This window comes from Lactuca sativa, chromosome 3 (assembly GCF_002870075.4).
Source record: "Lactuca sativa cultivar Salinas chromosome 3, Lsat_Salinas_v11, whole genome shotgun sequence".
NCBI classification, from domain to species: domain Eukaryota; kingdom Viridiplantae; phylum Streptophyta; class Magnoliopsida; order Asterales; family Asteraceae; genus Lactuca; species Lactuca sativa.
Window position 1 is genome coordinate 18,159,380 of NC_056625.2, and position 13,171 is coordinate 18,172,550.

Below are 13,171 nucleotides of genomic sequence, written 5' to 3' on the forward strand. Positions count from 1 at the left end.
ATGCTCCTGCGAAGCCAAGGCCGGTTAGGTCAAAGTCATCTCGGCAGTCGGCTTCAAGTTCCAAATCAAGTACTGAGCCACCCATAGGATCGAAAAAGAAATGGGTTAAACCCAACTACAAATGGGTTCCGAAGGCTCAATCTCCCAAATCAACTAACGATTCTAATATTTCTATGTCTTCTGTTTGTGATAAGCAGGACATGTCGTGGGAGAAAGTACCTTGCGTTGATGACAAAGGTCGACCTAGTTTCAAAATGGACTGGGTTCCAAAGACCAACTGATCCCGCTCTGTGCTGGAGCAGCTATGGAGGCATATCATCAGACTTCGGTTTGTTGGTAGTAGCTGTTCCAGGCACATGATAGGAGGCATCTCTCATCTGTACAGCACTCAAAACATTGCTTGGGAGAATGTGTCCTCTGCGGGAAGGGAAGAAAGGAAGGGATCATAAATGGGGTTAGTACTTAATGACGTAAAGAATTTTCGGATCTGTTCTGAGATTACGCATGCTATTCTCAGACCTTCTGGATGCAAATTCAATCGGTGACTTACGGTTTGCGTTTTCTTCTCTATACTCCTAAGTTTTTCTTTACCTGATTCGTTTTAAAGACTAATTTTTGTTTTATGATAGTTTAAATTTGCGCATTTACTTTCGTTTCTCTCCTATGCACAAATTTAGGGGGAGAAATAAAAAAAAATTAAAAAATTAAAAAAAATCTAAAAACATTAGAAAATCAGAAAATAAAAAAAAATAATGTTGGTTATGAAATGTGCTTCAGGGTGATGTTTTGGGAAGTGATATTATCAAGTGATAACAGGTAACCTGAGTCTGCATAACGTACCCAAAGTTGAAGGGTCTATGCTCTGACTTGATGCGTCGGTAGGCACGAAAATTTTTAAAATGGACATGACTAGGTAGAGTTGAACTTAGGAAATTTATAGACTTGACAAATCTTGACCTAGTTAGATCCATTCAGCCTGACAATACGACGCTCGGATAGGTTGAGCAGGGAGATATATATGGGAATCTACACGTCACATTAATTGAACCCGTACTTGGAACCGTGGTTTAACTTTTCCTTGATGTGCGGATTCTGTCCTTAATTCCGGTTGGATGGGGCGACTGGTAAATTCCGATAAATTAGGTCTGTAGAATATCATTTTCTTTCTTTCTGTCTGTTAGTCATATGTTGTCTCCTTTGCGTGACTTCCAATCCGACCTGGTACACAACATATGCAACTCTATTTCTCTGCAATATATATATATATATATATATATATATATATATATGTGTGTGTGTGTGTGTATGTGTGTGTGTGTGTGAAATGTATGTGTGAAATACTTCTCATCTGTTAGCCATATGCTGTCTCCTTTGCACGACTTCTAATCTGACTTGGTACACAGCATATGCAACCTTCTTCTTCTCAACCCCTCTGAAGTAGTTAGCAATAGAATTCTGAATCTCTTCTCTCTCTGAATGGTTGTCTGCTCACCCGGTGTAAGGAGTACTCTGGAAGTTCTTGATGGCTGGGGCATATCAGGAAGCGGGAAACACGTTCCAGTACAATTAAAATTGAACACTCAAAGATTGTCTATAGATCTCGCTGCTCATTTAGGTGGACAACAATATCCCTGGTCGTCGTCAGATGAATGGTCCTTAAGATATAGTATCTAAGGAATTAGGATCATATATAATTTTTAGGAACTTAAGTTCACCTTGTCTTGTAACAAATAGTATATCCTAAATTTGTCACAATTTTTCGTGTTTAAGTGGACAACAATACCGACGATCGACCAGACAAAGATTTGAATATGGAAGGTACCGACAAGTGGATAAAGGCTGTCTAAAAACTTTGATCCCAAATCACTCTTAAAGTTAGATATCAATTTTGTTTTTGTTAAATTTGTCATAGTTTCTTCTAATTTAAATATGAGGGGATAATTAAAAATTCAAAAAAAAATCAAAAAAATTAAAAAAATCAAAGAAAAATAAGAAAAATTAAAAATTCCAAAATTAGTGTTATTTCTGTTTTATTTCTTGTTTAGAAAAATCAAAAATCCAAAAATATTTTTGTTTCTATTTTAATTTGTGTGCTAAGTTTTCTTTTAGTTTTGTTTTGTCTTGAAAAGTGATTTCAGGTATAGATAAGACTCATGGAGTTTGTGTTGAAGATTTCTGAGCCAAAGCCTCATCCGTGAGCATCGAATAATTCGCATTCGAAGGAGCAAGAAATGAAGATCATTCTTTCAACATTCAATCCTTCAACCCCAAAAGCAAGGTGAAGCTGCATTTGAAGATTATGTGACGGATTGCATTAAAGCCTCTTCAATCAGTCTGCTGCTATTGTTGTACCTGCTGAAGTGATCTAGAAGATTTGTTCTCTCTGATGTTCTCTCTGAAGATTCTCAAGCTGAAAGCGCTATCTTTCAAGAATCAGTACATCAAGCCTCCTCACCCAATGGGCGTTCAATGTCAAATTCTGAAGAAAACCTCAAGTGCTCAAGATGAAGTCATTCATTGAAGATTCATATGTTCATCCTGATGCTGTGAAGAAACTGAAGGTTTAAGCTGAAGCCAAGCTCTCATTGAAGATTGACAAGAAGAGCTAGCTACCTTTTAGGGGGAGCTGAAAAGAAAGCTATAAACCAAGGGGGAGATTGTTGGGTCAAAAATATGGTTTATACTTTACTTTTCTAGGCAATTATTTTTATGTAATATTATATTAATTTATGGTCTAGTTTATGGCGGAGTTTACGGCCGTAAACACCTTACGGCCGCAAACTCATTTACGGCCCATTTATTTCCGGCCCATATTCAACATGTATAAATAGAGGTGTTAGGGTGAGGAGTAAAGATTGATGAACTAGATGAACACGAAGTAGTTTACGGCCAGAGAGAAACAGGAGCTTTTATGTGTGTGTGAATCCTTTGTATCCGGATCTTCATTCTTATCAATACATACAAAGATTCATATTATTCTTCTTCTCCTTCTCTTTTTCTTTATCTAACATCATCCGTTTGATTGAGATTCCGCACCATCAAACGGATCTGACTGATACACAGGCAAATTAGGGACTTACAATATTACTCAAGTTACAATCTTAGAGTATGACTCTAAGATTTGATTTTGGAACGAACTATGATTTATCTTTTGATTTAACCATTTCAACAATTCATGATTCCTCTCCTTAGTCAAACAAATGCACTAAGGGGTCCTTAGAGAACTAATTGGGATATGATTTCATAATCACTAAGATAGTCATAAAACAAGATACTCAAGTACTCTCCCATCTCTTCAGATTGGAGAAACTTTTATCTTTTTGCCTTATTTGATTCTTCTCATCCGTTCTACCATACATTGAAACTTTTCCAATGTTTCCAAATTACACTTAAACTTGTAAGCATAACTATATTTACTAAACTTTGGTAAACCATAACGAATAATCGTATTGACCTTTGTGGTGAACCTGATCAGCGCCCAACCAAGTGTACCCAATCCTGTAGTCCTTCACTCGACTCACACATACATGTGAACAAGGTCTTAGTCTTAATTTCCCAAAGATGAAAATTCTCTTTCATCACACAATACAACTTGCATCATTCCAAGTTTCTATCCAACTGAAACTTGGGTGATGAAAATATTTCCTTATTTGGTAAATTATGACACTACCATAAATGAAAGAATAAAATTTTATTTTCCAATATTGCTTTTAATGGAAACATATAAGCAACAATTTTTCACAAATGCCATTGTAAAGATACTTAAAATAAATAAATAAAAACTTTTTTTTATTTTAAAACTTGCAGAAAAATCTTATCCTTACAATGCAAATATATATGAAAATTATGTTGATATCTATTCCTAAGCAATCTATCATAACTCTTAAGCAGTTGCTCAAAATTCTGATCACCGAACCATTTTCACGATCAGAATCAACATACTCTTTCATTAAGCTTCCTTTGATTTTCTAAAACATCAAAATGTAATTAGATTACATTATGTATTAAGAATCTCCAAAAGATACTTAATAGAGTTAGATAATCGACTTTACCTAAAGTAGAGTCAAACTTTTGACTTTACCAGATCTTTCAGGTAGTTAAGGCAGCTTCGCAACCAATTCCCCTTCCTTTGGCAACAGAAACATATGGACCCTTTGGGAATGGTGCACTGGACTATCTCAGACTTGCCTTTCTCTTTACCATTTGGTCAACCGAGTTGACTATGGCCAATCCCTTTCCATTGGGAAGAGAAAGCTTTTCTAGAGATCCAATGTTACCATTTTCAAAGTCCATAGAAGTTTGGGAAGTTGATCTTCTAATCAAATTTGTTCTACCAGTGCTCCAAATCATTGTTGATTCAACATCACAAAGCAAATAGATAAGATCATTAAGGGTCATGTCATAGTCTTTTACATAGTAGTCCATAAAGAACTCACTATGTGTCTTAGGAAGTGATTAGTCAACATCCAACTTCCTCAAGACTTTGACACCCAACTCTCCCGACTTGTCAATATGTGACTTCATCTCCAAGATGTGAGCACACATAGACCTTGCTTGCAAATAGGGCTTGAGTGACCTTGAACTTATGGGTTAGGGAGAATAATTGGAGGAGGTGGAGGGAGTGAAGAATGATTTCCGGGACATCATCTTCATTAGGAAAGCTTGTTCCAAGAGTTTTTTGGGAAGATCATAGATGTCTGAACCAGACATCATTTGGGAGATATTCAAGATAGTTGATTTAAAGTTCTTAATATAACACCTAATATGAAATATTAAGGCTAGGACCCACCACAATATTTTATAACTTGGAAGAGGGATGCCGTAATCCAAGCTATAGAATATTTGAAGGTAGGCAAATGACGATTCACCAATTCCCACCATGAAAAACAAAATAATTTATTAGGTTTTAATTGAATTTAAAACTCCTAGATCTTTTGAGATTCATTGAAATTTTCAATAGCATGTTTCAATCTCGATTGTGCCCTCTCAGGTTTAGTGACTGGGATGCCAAGGATCACAAAACAAGGTGTGAATAACCATGCAAATATACTTGGTATCCTTAATATTTACCTCTCAATCGATGTGTCGGTTAACCACACACGCTCCATCGATACTATGATAAACATTAAGTTAACCTTTGCCTACCTTGTTAAATCAAGCTAATGTGCCGGTTAACCACACACGCTCTACTAACCGACTTAAGCAAAGTGCAAAGTGTAATTTCATGGGTTAGCACCAAATTCACATTTTCCGAAAGTAACTAAGATTGGGATTTTATAAAAGATTTAGTTACTTTATATTTATCATTAATACTTTTAATGAAGGGAGAATTCTAGTCCTTGTCATACCCGTTCAGCTAACGACCCTCCACCAGTCAAGGAAGCGGCGGGTGAGAGTGGACACCCATTAAACTGCCATTTTATAGGCAGTAACCTTATACCCCCTTATAGAACAACTTCGTGAATGAGGCCTACTAACGGTAAGACTAACTTGCTCTTATATATATATATATATATATATATATATATATATATATATATATATATATATATATATATATATATATATATTATTAACTTATAATACTGTAAAGTATAAGGGTTGAATTTTAACTTTTAAAATTCTAGGGCTAGATTTGGAATTAAAGCATTCATAAGTAAATCTTTACAAATTCCAAAACTTGAGGGCAAGTTTTAAAACTATTCAAAACTCTTTGATTTTCATAACTTATGAGTTTAATTAAAATTTTAGAGACTTAAATGAAGAGACTCTTGAACATCCATAACTTGAGGACAAGTTATGGAGTTCATAAAAACTATTTATGAGAAAAAGACTCTTTATTTTGTAACCTATGACATTATTTATGAGTTTTAAGAAAATATAAATGCGTCTTTTCATATAACTTGAGGACAAGTTACAAAAACACATTTTATGAACAATTTGTAGATTAATTTGGATTGAAAACAACTAACACAAAGTTTTTTCATTAATCTAAATTAACTCATAAAACAAGGTAACACAAAAAAACTTTTGATAATCCATAACTTATGGAAGTTTCAAAACTCTTAAGATCATAACTTTTAAAAAAGACATTTGAGTTCCAAAATTTTATGACAAAATTTGTAATTCCTTAAAAAATTTAGATCAAACTTTTAAAACAAATAAAATAATCATATCATTCTATCTTTTAATAAATTAACCTAATTCAACTCTTGTAGTAAAATGACTCAAATTTTACAAATAATTAGTTTTCCATAAAATCAAGTAATTATCTTAAAATTTGACAAACTTCATGTTTTTTTTTTCAACTTTGAAAATCAAACATTTGCATCAAATATAATAGAAAACAACCCATGACTCTGATACCACTGTTCGGTTTTTGGTATAATACAACATCCTATGGTGCACATACAACCCTAAATACCTTGGATCTATGTTTTATCTATTATACATGCAAATATCAATGTTTCCAAGGTATTGTTCTAACTAGCATAATATGAAGAACATATAATATAAATTATAGTAGAATTACATACCTCTTTGTTGTAGCTTGATTCCATGGACTTTAAGAGCCTAGTGCATCAAGTGTGACACCTCAAATGGTTAACACAACATCACCAACCTCTTGGATTTACTTGACATAAAAGGTTCCTATGCACAAATTGGCTAGCCCTCTCATGTGTATACACACTTGTGTCAATTTCTTGAGCCATGGGGTCCTTATATATGGTGGCTATTAGGGTTACACCATGTAACTCATGTCTTTCTATATTCTTCATGCTCCGTTGATTAAAACCTCCATGGAGTATCCATGGGTTACTCCATGGGTTTAGCCCAACATGAAGAACTATGGATCATAAGCCCACATATATAAGAATGAATGATTTACACAGTCAATCCCCATATATTTAATTAGTCTCATTTTGATCGCATAATCAATTCCAAATTAATTCTTGATCAATAGTAATTAAATAATATGATTTCATATTAATATATTAGAACTTATAATATATTAACAAATCATAATTATCTTTTTCTCACAAAAGTCTATCCAAATTGTTCAGATGTCATGCACCCCAAATGAACCATGCAATCGGGTCAATTATAGTTATTGACTTAGACACTAATCCAACATATATATATATATATATATATATATATATATATATATATATATATATATATATATATATATATATATATATATATATATATATATAGCCTAGTAGATGTTCGACAAAAATATGTGATGTAAGAGGAAGATAATAGTGAAATTTCGAAATTTTGAAAATAAATAAAATTATGGGCTGAAATTTAACATTTATAATGCATATATGATACAAAGGGACGTATTATGACGGTTTTAGGTATCTAATTTTATATACACTTAAGGGTATATTTACCTTTATATATATATATATATATATATATATATATATATATATATATATATATATATATATATATATATAGAGAGAGAGAGAGAGAGAGAGGGAGAGAGAGAGAGAGAGAGCTAGGTTCAAATGTGGATTGACATCTATTGTGTGGGCGTGTGAATAATGTTATTTTATGAGAATGACAAAGAAAATATGTTGTTTGATAATATTAATACGTTCAATCTTATATAATTATTGTAATTATTCACCATTTTCACTAAGTAAATTGTCTATAAGGTTGTTATATATTTTTTTTAATTATTCTCATTCTGTCAGAATGTTATCAGGATGTTTATTGAGTCGTATTCTGTAAGAATTAAAATAAATAAAAAACAATGCATGAGAACAAAAATGAATTAGAATTGGTAAGAATCCATTAAAATAACAATGGTTCTGTGAGATTGAACATATTTACATTACTAAACAACATATTCTCTTAGTAATTTTTCATAAAATATCATTATCCACACGTCTACATAATAGTTGTCAATCCACATTATAACATATATATATATATATATATATATATATATATATATATATATATATATATATATATATATATATATATATATATATATATGGGAAAAGGGAATATACATTACAGCCCCACCTAAGCTTGGCTACTAAACCTATTGAAAATACATTGTTTTACTATATAAAGATTACGGTTAATGGATTCACGATTAATACTTCAAGATGTAAATTCAAGATCAACAAAATAGGGTTTAGGGTTTAGATTTAGGGTTTAGGTTTTAGGTTTAGGGTTTAGGGTTTCGGGTTTAGATATAGGGTTTAGTATATTAGGTTTAGGGTTTAGGGTTTAGGGTTTCGGGTTTAGATATAGGGTTTAGTATTTAGGTTTAGGGTTTAGGGTTTAGATTTAGGGTTTAGGTTTAGGGTTTAAATTTAGGGTTTAGGGTTTAGGTTTAGGGTTTAGTAATGTTCATTTGGGTGAAGTAATAAACGATAATTGAGGAAAGAAAACAAGGATGGTAAAACGATAATGAAAGAATGAAATGTTGTGGAGGATGATATATTTACCAAGTGAAACCAAACCGGGTATATCTAGCATCTAAAAACGACATATTTTAGAAGTTTAGTACCTAAGCTTAGGTGGGGCTGTAATGTATATTTCCTATCCCCTATATATATATATATATATATATATATATATATATATATATATATATATATATATATATATATATATATATATATATTGTTTATTTTTATTTTATTTCCATTATTTTCTTTTTCTTCTTTATATATTGTTTATTTTTATTTTATTTTCTCTTATATTAACATTTGTGATATTTTTTTTAAACCTTACATCTACATAAAAATCTTATATTATAGTTATTATTTATTAATTTTTTCTTTAACATTTTTGTCATCGTGTTTTTTAAAATTTATATCATTTTGTTAGAAATCAACTTAAATTTTATTCATGCTTATGCTTTATAATGTTTATATCCTTTTTATAGTAAAAGTTCATTTTTTCATAAGTGGCATAATCATTTTATTTACTAGTATTTTTTGTTAATAAAAACATAAGATTTAATTTCATTAAAAATGAATATTATATATTTTCTAATAAAATAAAATAATATATATATATATATATATATATATATATATATATATATATATATATATATATATATATATATATATATATATATATATATATATATATATAAACATCAAATCAAATAAGGGGAGGGGATATTAAATGGTTTGAGGGGGCTGAATTCCTTCACCCATATATATATATATATATATATATATATATATATATATATATATATATATATATATATATATATATATATATATATATATATATATATACACTAGGTGTAGACTCGTGCAAAGCGACGGCGACAATTATTATTTTTTCGACGAATGATTTTTTCCAAAAAATATTATTTGACTATTTCAATTGCTCAAAATTTTTTAATTTATATGTTAGAAAAATTTAATGTCCAGCCTTTGGCAAATCGGCGACGATAAACAACTCATTTGTTAAATAATTTTTTTACAGAGAAATAATTAAGTATAAACGATTACCACTTTTAAATAAAATATTTATGTTTACATCTTATATTTATATTGTTGTTTATACATTTGATGTAAATTAATTAAAATCTGTGTCTACTTTATGAAATGTAAATTAATTTATATACATAAATTTAATATTTTAAAATTATGATTTTGTTCCAAATTAAATTTTTTAATGACTTTCCTTAATTCAAGGCTTCAAACTTTTGGTAAGTATTAATGATTTATGTATAATTGATTTGTAGAAAAAACTTTGTAATTTATAACTCTTAAAAATCAAGATATAACTAATATGCTATATATATATATATATATATATATATATACACCATAGAAAAAGTGACCATAGAAAATCAATAACCAAACATAAACTAAATAGATAATTAATTACCATCGGCATTTTTTCTAAAAAATTATAATTTGAAAGAAGTGTAAACACACATATATATATATATATATATATATATATATATATATATATATATATATATATATATATATATATATATATATATATATATATATATATATATATATAATTATTGTTTTTAGTTTATGTTTGGTTATTGTTTTTCTATGGTCACTTTTTCTATACCATGTATCGGTGAATTTTTTTAATTTTGTTTAAATTATACCTTATGATTGGTTGTAATGAGTAAATGTCAATTTGTATTATATATAACATGTCATATGATATTTAATGATTTAAGAGGGTAATTAATTGTAATTTTGTATACATTTGAATCCTTTTTTATACACTCTTACTCATTAAACTTTTAATTTATGTTCAAATTATACCTTATGACTAACAATAACTTATATTTCTACTTTATCTCCTTAAATCATAAAGTACAATCCTTACGGTCAAAATCTTCATTAAATACGAAAACCCTAAATGTGATATCAATAATATTTTTTTAATCACGCATTCATGTTGTGTCTTTAGCTGGCACAACACGACACGATAATTTTATATAACACAAAGAAGACATAATATCATGTTTTGTTTTACTATCACAAAAACGATCCAATTAAAATTCGATAAAAACAACTAGCACGACAAACATGAAAAAGATAAAATAAAATGAACATTTAATTTATATAATTCATAAATAATCTTACGAAATATGGCAAACACGTTTTAATAATGTGTCAATTTCATGTGGAAGTTTGAATACGAACATGACACGACACGGCTTCGTTTTGTTACACTTGACAATAACATAAATTTCAATTTCATGTTCGTCCCAAATTTTTTTATGTCATGTTTTTTTCATGTCATTTTATTAATTAACACCCCTATCTTTAAGAACCAAACTCCACTTCAACAAGTATTGGTAAATTAAAACAATTTGATATGATGTAATTTGAGCACAAAGTGAAAAAATGATAACCGATTAACCTCCAAAATTATTTTCCTTATTTTTAAATATAAAAATTGACCTGAAAAAATTGAACAAGTAAAATTCTCCTTGATTTATCTATAATTTTTTTGTACATTTTCTTCCAAAGATTGCGAGAAACGACCCCTCCATGGCGCAACGTGATGATATTGACCATTCAAAACCAAGTTATAATAAAATAAATACTAGTTTGTAGTGAAGGGGTAAATTTGTAAAAAACAATAATTAGATCGGTCCTGGTGGTGTTCGGAAAAGCCCTTCAACGGATGGTAATTTAGCAGCTATTAAAACGTGGTCCCATTATCATTTATTTTGCCAACTTCGGGTTGGACCCAGGGGCTGCGGGTCCGGAGCTCACTGTCTTCTCTTCTTATAAAAAACTTTCCACTTCAACTTTTGTCTATAAAATAAAAAATAAAAATAAAAATGATAATGGATCCATTCATGTTTGAAACCTTAATAGCCAATAGGTCATTCTATCAAGTCATTTGTCACCACATTATTTCTGTTCTTATTATATTTCATTTTCACGAGGCTGCCAGCGGTGATAAAATATATAAATTTAATATTTACCCATCACCTTCATTTTAATCTTTCCATTTCTAATAATAAATGAATCAATTTTTATCAGGCCTTCTTCCAAATGTTTTAACTTTAAAATTAAAATACTAACATATCCTTAACTCATTCGGTTCAATTTTTTTTGACAATGGTTAACAAAAAAAATATATGGATAATATCTAAACACTTTTGAATTTGCATGGATGGTCCGAAATCTTTTTTTTTTTTTTTTGTGTTTATGGTCTCTACTAAACATAAAAAAACCGTCTCCTCCCTTATTTACCTACACCGGAAAACACCGCCATCTCCTCAACGTCACCTCAAACATGTATCAAAGACTTATCAAACTTACCCCCCATTGGAGGCTTGATTTCCTCCCTTTAATCGATCTCTTGTTCTTTGTTGGGGATGGTGGTGGGTCAAACAAACGACAGCAAACAAGAAAAAGGACGCCACACCTATCGATTTTGATACACCCATCTACAAGTGGGTTCTTATCTCTTTGTGGGCAGAGGCAATATGTATTGAAGAGAAGCACAATTCTGGTAAACAGAGCAAAAAGCTTTGTACCATGTTATCAAAATTTGTATGGGTAAATGGTGGATTGGCTTCGATCACCACCAATAGCTTCCTACTCCTTTTTTTATCTGCATACATAAAAATCAGTAACAAAGATTAAAAACAAATTGTTTTTGGTTGCTTCATCAAGCTTTAGTTAATTAACATTATTTGTGAGAGGAATGTGTGGTTTTTATATGCGTGTTCCACCCATCTCCATATTCTTTATATCTTCTCTTCAAATCTGATTTTACAGGTCATCGGATGATGGTGACAATGGTGCTAGGCTGCGATGACGAAGGTGTGTGGGTGGTGAGACATGAGAAGATGAGCACATGTTTGATTCCTCTTCCTTCCTCAAATCTGCAGGTGATGTAATAAACAAACGAGATCAGTGGATGAAAATGGTGATAATTGATTGTTGATAATGGAAAAAATAGGTCTGTGATGGGGAGATGAAGAACGAGATATGGATTTGGGGAATTTCAGGCAAACAAGTCTAACTCTTTTGATTTGGGAGACATATTTGAGGTCTTGCGAATCTAGGTCTTCTTCGAAATCATCAGCATCATCTTCAGAATTTGGAGATTGCAGGAAGTAGTGAGAGTTTTGACCAGATTAGAAAGAATTTGGTGGGTGGGTTTGATGATGAAAGAAGATGAAGGATCGAGTTACAAGTGTATGTGTGTGTGTGTCTATGTCTGTGTGTTAAATTGCAAGTGTATCTGTGTGTGTGTGAGCTAGTAGAGAGATGGGTAAGGGGTTACCTGTGGAGTGATAAGGATGAGTGGTGTAGGATTTTATTTTATTTATTTTCTTTTTTTTCTAATTATTTAAATACTGAAATTAATAAAGAAAATATAAAAAACTAATGAAAAGGGTAAAAGAGTCATTTTAAATTGTTCAGGGACCATGTAATACCCGTTTTCTACGATGGATCGATTTAGGGTTTCAAGGAGTCCAAAGGTTGATTGTTGGAGGAAATCGTGTGCCACGACGTGACCATTAGGTGGTCACGACGTGACAAAGGTATATATGAGAATGCTACTTCACAACCAATCTCACGAAATGAGACATAAGGTATCACGACGTGAGAACTGTTGCAGCCCAAAACCATTGTCATCTAGGGTTTCCGTCGTATTTAAGGCT

At 30.8% G+C, this 13,171-nt stretch overlaps 2 long non-coding RNA genes across 2 annotated transcripts; one reads left to right on the plus strand and one right to left on the minus strand.

Moving 5' to 3' along the window:
* Positions 1–10,952: 10,952 nt before the first annotated feature.
* LOC111893764 (uncharacterized) lies at positions 10,953–11,956 on the minus strand. The gene is made up of 2 exons (XR_006188995.1): positions 11,817–11,956; positions 10,953–11,303 (listed from the first exon to the last, which is right to left on the minus strand). It is a non-coding gene; the product is annotated as an uncharacterized LOC111893764 (long non-coding RNA).
* A 295-nt stretch (positions 11,957–12,251) lies between these two features.
* On the plus strand, positions 12,252–12,900 carry LOC111893765 (uncharacterized). The gene is made up of 2 exons (XR_002850946.3): positions 12,252–12,391; positions 12,463–12,900. It is a non-coding gene; the product is annotated as an uncharacterized LOC111893765 (long non-coding RNA).
* Positions 12,901–13,171: the final 271 nt, after the last annotated feature.